This window comes from Podarcis filfolensis (genome assembly GCF_964270895.1).
Source record: "Podarcis filfolensis genome assembly, chromosome: 1".
Taxonomy (NCBI): Eukaryota; Metazoa; Chordata; class Lepidosauria; order Squamata; family Lacertidae; genus Podarcis; species Podarcis filfolensis.
In genome coordinates, this window is record NC_139604.1 from 76,493,179 (window position 1) to 76,503,680 (window position 10,502).

Consider the following 10,502-nt stretch of genomic DNA (forward strand, 5'->3'; position numbering starts at 1 on the left):
GAGTGCCTGGCGTGCTCTGGTCCATGGGGTCACGAAGAGTCGGACACGACTAAACGACTAAACAATAACAACAACAACATGTTTGCTTTTTCCACTCTGCTTCAATGTATCTGTAAACCTACATGGCAGGTTCCAGCTTTGACAGGGTGGTAGTGGTTTGGGGTAGCAGCAACGCTTGAAACAGCACATAGCACAGGAGAGCCACTATTTAAATTTCTCACAATACCTCTGCTCAACACAACATCTGGTGAACTTAAACGCAGCTGAGTCCAATGATTGGAGTGCCAAGACAGGGGTGGCAATGGGATGTGTGTGGCCTGTCCATTAGTAGTGGGCCCTACCATGATATTGGTGTTGATTCAAGCCTTGTCTTCAGAGGAATTTGGCCACCCTCCAGGTGCCCGGCTTGAATCCTTGTGACCTCCTGTTTGCGACTCCCGGCAGGATCAAGGGAGGTCTCCAATCGGCGATTCTTCCCAACGTGAAAGAAGAACACAACCATCCCTCCTCCCTCACTCCCAGGGAGGGGAGAGAGACAGACAGAAATGTATTTACATGTCTTTATTTCTGTCGTTCCAGCAGTACAGAGAAAACATGTCTGTACCCTCTGATACCCAGCTGCAGAGAGAGAATAACTCCACCCATGTACTTCCAGTACAGGGTCATGTGCCACTCTGAGCTAACATCCGGTGCTCAGAGCACATAATAGACTGTCCCTGCTTCCCACGGTACAGTCCCAAAACATCAACATCCTGTTAGGCTTTCCAGCCATCTGGAGCACTCAGCAGCATTGCTCCTTTTTCGTAACAACCTCCCCCAAAAGAATCAATGCATGTTGCGGCAAGCAAAGCGTGATCCAGAGAAGAAAACAAACAGTTGTTATACACATAACACTCCCCTGTTGTTTCAGTTCCACCCTTGGAACTACCCGCCACTGGTTTCCCCAGTGTACCTCTCTGGTTGTCTGGCTTCCAAGGAATGAGTGCATCTGCATTACCTTGGCTAGCAACTCTCTGTTGTGTCTTTGTCTCTGACTTAGACACTGCTCCAACCTGTCCTCGGTTGTTTACAACAGCAACACATGCAACAGCTAAATTAGCATGCTCTTCTGAGTACCTTTTGGGTGGTTCACCCTTTGTGACTCTCTCAGACCTGCGTATGAGGTGCTGATCCTCTCTGCTCACTGGTTCTGTCTCAGGACTCTTAGGAGAACCAGTTCCAACAGTAAACAGTGGTTCAACCTTCACCTGTGAAGGCCTATCCATTGTGTGAGACTTCCTCTCAATGACTGTGACAACTGAGCTCTCCGAGCTATCAGTGTCATCACTCTCAGTACCACTGTACTCTGTGAAATCATCATCATCAGAATCGTCCTCTGTGGGAAATGTGTGCACTATCACTCTCTCCTTTTCAGGAGCACTCTCTAGAAATTTTGTGAGAATCACCTGACCAGATTCAGACAAAATTACTCTGTAGAGACCCTTTTCATACCCCACAAAAATGCCTCTGGCATTCTTTACTCCACCTGGAGCTTCTGTCCTCACATGAGACCCAAAAACCTTGAAATGGGCAACAGAAGGTTTTCTCTGGAACAGTTTCTCAAAAGGAGAACTTCCCAACTCTTTTGAAACCTTTCTCACCCACGCATAACTAAACGACATGAGTGACTCCGCCCAGAACTCATGTGGCAGATGTGAACTAAGCAATTGCGCATTCATCCCCTTTTGCAATTCTTTGTTCACTTTTACACAGACACCCCTGTTCCACGCTTCCGCTGAAACAGCAATCTTGTGTCTGATCCCCTTCTTCTGCAGGAACCTCTGGAAATCCTGTAAAAGAAAAATCTGCTTCTCATCTGTCAAAAGACAATCAATGTTAGCATCATGCATGTCTTTAACTTTGTCACAAAACTCCTGAAACCTTTCTAAGGCTTCCTGTGGCTTCTTTAACACATAAACCCAGACAAAGTTGGAGAAATGATCCACACACACAAGATAAAATCTTGCATTGCCTCTAGATGGTTCTAGAGGACCAATCACATCAGCATACACCCGCTGAAACGCTCTGTCGACCCTGGCCACCTTCTTGGCGCTCGTTTTGGTCACACCTGCAAGAGAAATCAAGTTAGACTCAGAATTACATTCCATGTAATCACTTTGCTCAAAGTCCAACAAATACAGTCCACCTTTCTGTCTGGCAGAAAGATATAACTCTCCATCTTTGAAGATCTCGCAGCTCTTATCATCATAGGACAGTTTCAGTCCTTTCTTTGCAATCTGCGAAACACTCAGCAGATTGAACTTCAATTCAGGAACCAAGTAAACATTGTGTATTGTCAAGTTCAGACTCTTAAGATACACAGATCCAACCCCAGTCGCCTCCAGCTTCTGACCGTTGGCTTGTTCCACAGCGAAGCTTTGCTTCTTAAACGTCGAAAAGAGTCCTCTGTGTGGGGACATATGAACCGTCGCTGCAGTGTCGATAATAAACGCGTTCCCAACATCTGGCGTGGTTCCTTTCGCCATCAAAGCCCTTGCAGGTTCCACCATAGGCTTGGTATGACCCTTGCCTGACGCCTCAGGCTTTGCTGAGCGGCCCTTCGCTCCTTTCGGCTGGCGTGGCTTCTTGCAGTTCCGCTGAAAATGCCCAGCCTGTCCACAATTGTAGCACTGTACAACGTTCAAAGCTACAGCATCCTTTCCAGTAGCCTCATCGGTGGGGGAATTAGAACTCCGTTCTTCCCTCCCCCTGTCCTTGGCATCCATTTTGAATCCAAGTCTCAGCTCTTCACCCTCGAGCTAGTTAAAATCCAAAAGCTCCTTTTTGAGCTGTGTTTCTGCCTGTCTCTCAGGCAGGCAGGCAATCTCCACAGTCTCACAGTCAAAACAACTTTCGCTTTCCCAGCTCTGACTGAGCCAGCCCCAGGTGTCAGTAGTTTTCCACTGCCCGACTGTCGTTGCTTAGCAACCTTCCCCGGGACGGGAATCCTTATCTACCACAGGAATTTCTGGTATGCAAGCCTTTCTTTCAGAGCTTGTTTTTCCAAACGCAGCTCTCTCGTGAACCAGAGAATAAATCAATCTGCATTCACACTTTTAGCCCGATATTCAGCATACCTTTTTGGGGCTCCGTTGCTTGGAAAACACCCCCTCTTGGGGCCAGCCGTCTGTTCAGCTTCTGGCTGCAATTGCAGACGTTATCTTCTTTCCTTGGTGCAGAGGATGGCACACGATCCATCAACCTCTCACCTCTCATGCTGATTCCCATGGATCAGATAACCAGCAGCGTCTGCTACCATATGTTGATTCAAGCCTTGTCTTCAGAGGAATTTGGCCACCCTCCAGGTGCCCGGCTTGAATCCTTGTGACCTCCTGTTTGCGACTCCCGGCAGGATCAAGGGAGGTCTCCAATCGGCGATTCTTCCCAACGTGAAAGAAGAACACAACCATCCCTCCTCCCTCACTCCCAGGGAGGGGAGAGAGACAGACAGAAATGTATTTACATGTCTTTATTTCTGTCGTTCCAGCAGTACAGAGAAAACATGTCTGTACCCTCTGATACCCAGCTGCAGAGAGAGAATAACTCCACCCATGTACTTCCAGTACAGGGTCATGTGCCACTCTGAGCTAACATCCGGTGCTCAGAGCACATAATAGACTGTCCCTGCTTCCCACGGTACAGTCCCAAAACATCAACATCCTGTTAGGCTTTCCAGCCATCTGGAGCACTCAGCAGCATTGCTCCTTTTTCGTAACAATTGGGACTCTGCCATCTGCCCAAGGATACTGACTGTTGATGCCAACTGCTTGTATGGATCCACATGTCTGTGTAGTCTACCTTGAGCTCTTGATTGAGACAGTGTAGGCAAAAACAAAACTACTGGAATCATATGCCTTTCTACTCAGAAAGAAGCCCTGTTCCATTCATTTGTACTAAGATATGTGCTTATAGGATTGCTATCTATATTAGTCAAGCATTTCATATCTTAAGTTGAGCAAACAGATATTCCGTTTGGATGCTGTCATTTGGGGGTGGGGGAAATGGAGGAAATGTTCTCAGAATGCTTTTAATTATCAACTCCCAAAAGACAACATAAAACTGAACGCTGCAGAAAAACAGAGCATTTATAATTCAAGTGCAAATAATAATGTTGCTTGAGGGGCAAAACAAAATAACTTGAAAGTTATTAACGTCTGGAGCAATGTCTTTGATTAGATGCTTAGAATGGTAATGAGAAGTCACCTGCAAAGTAAATGAAAAATGAAATACTACTTTAAATAAGACCTGCTTTCAAATTGGAGCCAGGAGGAATATTATGGGATTTATTGGAGTTTTACCAAATGCACTCCCGCTTAACTGTGGGCAGAATCAAATTGCAGCCTTTAGCAGTATTTACCTAGGAGATGTTCATCATCTTCATTTATTGAATGAACACAGGCCATAGATATCCTTTTCCATGTAGCATAAATTTTCCAAATTAAGTAAAATTCATAGCACACTACTAAGTGTCAGAAGAGGGTTGCACATTTAATGGCCCAGTCCGAATGATGATGTTGGTGGGTGGTTCACTTGCCCAGCTTAGAGAGGTTTCACACATGCTAGGCAGTATTCTGCTCCCCTTGAAGGACCAAGTTTGCAGCTTGGTGGCACGCCCAGATCCATCTTTGTCACTGGGAGCCTAGGTTGCCTCTGTGCCATGGAACACCTTTTCCCAGATCACAGCAGCTGTGACCTTATCTGTACAGGGACAGCCTGGCTTCAGTTAACAATGACAACACAGGTAGATTGTTCAGAATATGTGCGTTCTGGTGACTCTTTCTTTTGGTATGCACATTTCACAATTTATTGTTCCCCTGAGGTAACTTTAACATTCAGCTTTCCCTCAGTCCCTCATTTCTGTTGATAATAACCATTAATATTTATTGACCTCATGCTGCGCAGTAAGCTATTTCTAATTGTCTTACAGAGAAAAATTATTATCCTAGACCAAGTGTTTTGGACAGAGCCAAGATTTAAAAACTTATGGCTTCTCTTTCCTAGATTTCAATAACGTCCTGCACAGTAATGCTGAGCATATTATGATGATGTTTGCTTTTAATGCAATTATGCCATTGACCAGGACAAAATAACCCTGTGCTGATCATTACCTCCTGGGGGGGGGGGGGAGGAGCGGCAGCTGCTAAGTAAGCAAATACTGTTTCTGAAATCTTCTGCAAGACTGTAAAGGGTTTTCCACTCCTTTTTCCTAGGCTGCATCCAATGCCGTCTTTCCACTCATGAAGGGCTCTTCGATTCAGTGCAGGCTTCTGTCAGTGGGAGAGGGAGGGAGGGAATTTTAGTGGGTTCTCCATCCCCCAGCAGCCTCTCCCTCTCCAAAATCTTCTCTGGGTAATGTGCTGGGGGAAGGGTTGTTTAGAACAGCATGGGAGGTGGCACTGGACTACTGTGGAAGGAGAAACTGGCAAAAAAACAACAACCCAGAAGTCTCCACTGGTTCAAAAAGCCTTCCATCGGCATGAGGGATATTTGGTGCACAATCCACTGTATTAAGCTTGATTTGGCAGTTGTGTAGATGTAAGATTTCACATTGACTTCAGAGAGGGCTTTTTGCAGCCCTTTAATGGAGGACTTCTAAACACTGATGGGCAATCATGTATTATCTTGCAGACTATCCCATCAGATCAGCTAGAATATGTCTACAAAAGTATGATGTTGTTTAACAGTATTGAACAATGTTCTTGACACAGGAAGCTGCCTTATACGGAATCAGACCATTGGTCCATCTAGTTCAATATTGTCTGCTTTGACTGGCAGTGCTTCTCTAAGGTTTCAGGAAGAGGTCCTTTCTGGCCCTACCTAGAGATGCTGGGGACTGAACTTGGGACCTTCTACAGACAAAGCTGAACCTCTTGTTGCTGAGCTACAGTCCTTCCTATTTATAGGAATCATTTATGAAAGAGAAACTTCTCTGGTGAGGTGAGACAAAAATTGTTTGGATACATAATCTTATATTGCTAGCTTTACCTTTCAATGGGTCCCCCCCCCAATCCCAAATGTAAAGCCATTGTCTAGGTTTTCTTCTAAAATATTCACAGTCTCTTTTTATGCCTTGCTAAGCTAAATTAGTATAATAAATTTCCTGTGTATTATGTCTGCTATTTCCCCTCATATCTTGGTGACAGTACTTCATTTCCCTTTTTTGTCAATTTAATAGTTCCTTGATATATCCCAACCTTTTGTTTCGGTTTTTCGTTTTCGTGCCCCTTTACCATTGCTATATAATTTTTAGCTAGACACATCTAGTGAGATTCACCTCTGGGATTATCACACAATTTGTGACATGCTTTCAGTGATCCTGAAGAAAGGCCCACATTCTTTTTAGTGAGAAAAGATAGAGCAGAGCGGAAGACAATTTCTATGCATCCTCCCTAGTCTCTTTGCAGGCAATAATAGAAGTCACTTCAACAAGATATTATTTTGCTTGCTCTATTTCTTTTCCCCTCTGTGTATGAGCTCTGAGTCCTTTAATGCATGCTTGAGATCCTCCTGTAGCTTTGCAGTGGGGTGAGGGTGGCTATTCTTCTGATTTCGCTAGTCCATTTTATCATGCACATCTCACTTTCATCCCATCCTTTTATTCAGATTCATCACTCAATATGAAGGAAATATGAAAAATAGATTTTATAGAATGCAGGCTCCTGTGTACTAATAAAATTAAGCATCCGATCCCCTGACCATATAACAATCAAATCTTTCTCCTCCACCACTGCCTATCCCTCACTAATTCCCACCTTCCACCAACCTGCCATGGATAACAAATTGAAGAAAAAAAATCTATTAATGTTTCCCTTTCAAAACTGAAGTGTTCCTAATAAGAGAATCTATTTAGCTGTTGCTGCTAATTCCCACCTTCTGCAAATTTGCAAGGGACAGTAGCTTGAAAAAGGATTAATGTTCCCTTTTCAAAACTAAAGTATTTGTAAGAAGAGAATTGATTTGGATGTTGCTCAGTGTAGGCTACTACTTTCATCCAAATGTTGAATCATGCTACATCAGTCTCTAAATTCACTATTAATGAGATGAGCTTTCTCTATGGCAATGTGATTTATGTATTATTCAGATGTGTACTCTGTCTTTACAATAAAATATTAAGAACCCCATAAAACAACGAGCACATAAAAATCAGCTGAAAACTGCAAATCGATAACATGTTATATATATGTATAAAAATCAGTGAAACAGATCAACAGAAATTTGAAAGCCTGAGGAGACAAAAATGCCTATTTCACTTTTCCAGAAAGACACCAGAGAAGGCACCCGGTGAGCATCTCTGAGGAGAGTACTCTGAAGTTAGGATGTTACCACTGAAAAAGTCATTTTCTCCTCCCGCTGTATCTCAAATTTATTTATTGTGTTGATATCCAAGCTTTCCTCCAAGGAGCTCAAAATAGTGTACATGGTTCTCTTTCTCCTCATTTTATCCTCACAACAAATAGGTTAAAATGAAAGACTGTTACTGGCCCAGGGTTCTATGGCTAAGCAGAGATCTGAACCCTGATCTCCCAGGGCCAACACTCTACCACTACACCAGGTGAAGGAACCTGGAAAATGGCCTCTGACTGAGTGCCAAAGAAATTACTAGAACAGCATAGTTGTAACTAACTCAAATTTCATTGCTTTCATTAGAACCTACAAATGAATACCTTCAGTATAATGGTTGCAGATGTAAGCACCCTTCCTTTTCAATCTCTCTCTCACACAGTCCAGGAACCAATGTTATTGAATAGACATCTTGTGAAAAATGGGATCTTCCCAACCTGCAATTACAGCACAAGCAAAACACGAACCTGGAATATTTCCCTATGGCCACCCCCAGACCATCAATATTTTGAAGGAGAGAGCAAATTAATTACTGTAAAGTGTAGATTTACACAATTAAAATAAAGTGCTCTCATGGAACAAATACACCAACCTTTTGCAGTTAGGAAAGTGATAAGGAAATGCATTAAAAAGTGTGGGATGACAATTGATTGATGGGAAGTTGTATAACCTCCCTGCAAACAAATCAAGCTCAATAGGGAGCAGATATCATATTATTATATTACCTCCATGCAAGTTTTGCACAAGCAAATCAGGATAAATGATTAATAAACACATCATCTGGAGCAGGGGTGCCCAAACTTTTTTCAAAGAGGACCAGATTTGATGAAGTGAACATGCATGTGGGCCGACCAAAGTTGTTGAGCTTTTATTAGGATTGAAGTTGTTGAGCCTTTTTTAGGATTTTACCCCAGGACATATACTGCCATGGGGGCCGGATTAAATCTACCAGCAGTCTGGATTAGGCCCCTGAAATGGACATGCCTGATCTAGAGGATCCCCTTTTTTGGCGTATGTAGCGTATTAACTGTGGAAACGTTGTTAACATGGAAGTTGGGAATCTAGTGTCATTGGAACCAAATGGTCTATTACATTTGTTATCATATACGTATACAGTGGTACCTCGGGTTACATACGCTTCAGGTTACAGACTCCACTAACCCAGAAATAGTGCTTCAGGTTAAGAATTTTGCTTCAGGATGAGAACAGAAATTGTGCTCCGGCGGTACAGCAGCAGCAGAAGGCCCCATTAGCTAAAGTGGTGCTTCAGGTTAAGAACAGTTTCAGGTTAAGAATGGACCTCCGGAACGAATTAAGTACTTAACCCGAGGTATACGTTTATGGAAGGCACACCTAGAAAAGCCTTGTCAAAACAGGAGCTCTTTATGCACGCATGAAGCTCAATTGATTGCAAGAGTTTTCTCAATTGTTTCCCTGGTGGGCCAGTTCCGCTCAGAGCTGCTCTTTCCACTGAAATGAATGGGAAAGCCTTCTGGGATCACACTGGTACTCCATATATACATCAGAGTTAATGTGGGGCTCTGGACTGGGGTTTTGTTTCTTAAAGATACTTGATTTGTGCTGAGATTTGTAACAAATTTATTTAAGAACAGTCCTATTAATGTTAAGTAGGTTTTGTGCCTTATAGTCTTTGGTAGCAAAGCAAATTACATGACTGCTTGAAGCTACAGTTTATTGTATAAAATGTGAGTATGTATGCAAAAATGCAAATCAAGCTTCATTGCTTTTTATAATTCATTCCAATGATTGTTCTGTCACTCACTGAAAATTAGCCTAGCAATTGCAACCATTAATGTTCTTTTAATACAAAGGAAATGTGTAGTTGAATGTTCTAATAATAGTAAGCATCAATTGTATAGACTGATTGCCTTAATAAAGATATTCTTTATTATACCTTTGGCACCCCTGGGACCTCTTATAATTAAATCTGATTTCACTCTCTTACCAATGTAAGCACGACTGGAGGTGTTATAATTAGTTCCAATTATTCTTCCTAAAAATGTACTCTGTTTTGAATGATACTGCAGCTTTCTCATAAAAAGGCAGATCTTGTTGCTATTACTCTTTTTAACTGTACACATACCCTATAATCTGTTGACACCTATGCGCCATCAAATGGCCTGAGGCAACAAAGTAATTTACTGTATATGGAACGCAGGATTTAACAGCAACTTTAACACAACAACACAACATCGGAAGCTATGCATCCTGTCAACAGCCTATTCCTTCCTTATCAACAGAATTAAGAAGTTCTCAAAGTGTTAACATTTCAGAGCTATTTTTAATTGTGGGACAAACAATCATATAGAAGCCAACTCTTTATTTGTTTTGGGAATGAACTATTCACCTATAGGCATAACTGTGAGGGGGGTCAGTATCGGTCTTGATGGATCCAGTAGTGGTCAACATGGCAGGGTAGCACTGCTCACCTGACTTCTGGTTTGCTGTGTTGCTGCTGCTTACCAGGTGATAGAGGGGAGAACTGGTAGTGAGGTTGATGTAGTGCAAATGCACCAGCAGGCACACCAGACCAGATCAGCTGGTGCATTTGCGCTGTGCTGACCTTGCTGCCTCACTACCACTCAACTCCTAGTGAGTAGGAGCAGTATGACAGAGCAGAATTCAGGTGAGCCCTGCTGCCCTGCTAGATTGACCACCCCATGACATCATCCACTACTGGGTGGGACTTTCTGACAAATATTCCCCTTTCTGTTTGACACATGCACATGACACATGCAGTGCGGCTAGGGACATGCACTCACAACATGCTATCCATTACTTTCCACAGGGGTATAACACATACCTAATAATCAACAACAACAAACAATAGTTGTTGTTGATATATATATATATATATATATATATATATATATATATATATATATTATAGTGGTACCTTGGGTTAAGAACTTAATTCATTCTGGATGTCCGTTCTTAACCTGAGGTACCACTTTAGCTAATGGGGCCTCCCGCTACTGTCATGCCGCCACCACACGATTTCTGTTCTCATTCTGAAGAAAAGTTCTTAACCTGAGGTACTATTTCTGGGTCTTTATCCTGAAACATCTGTAACCTGAAGCGTCTGTAACCCGAGGTACCAC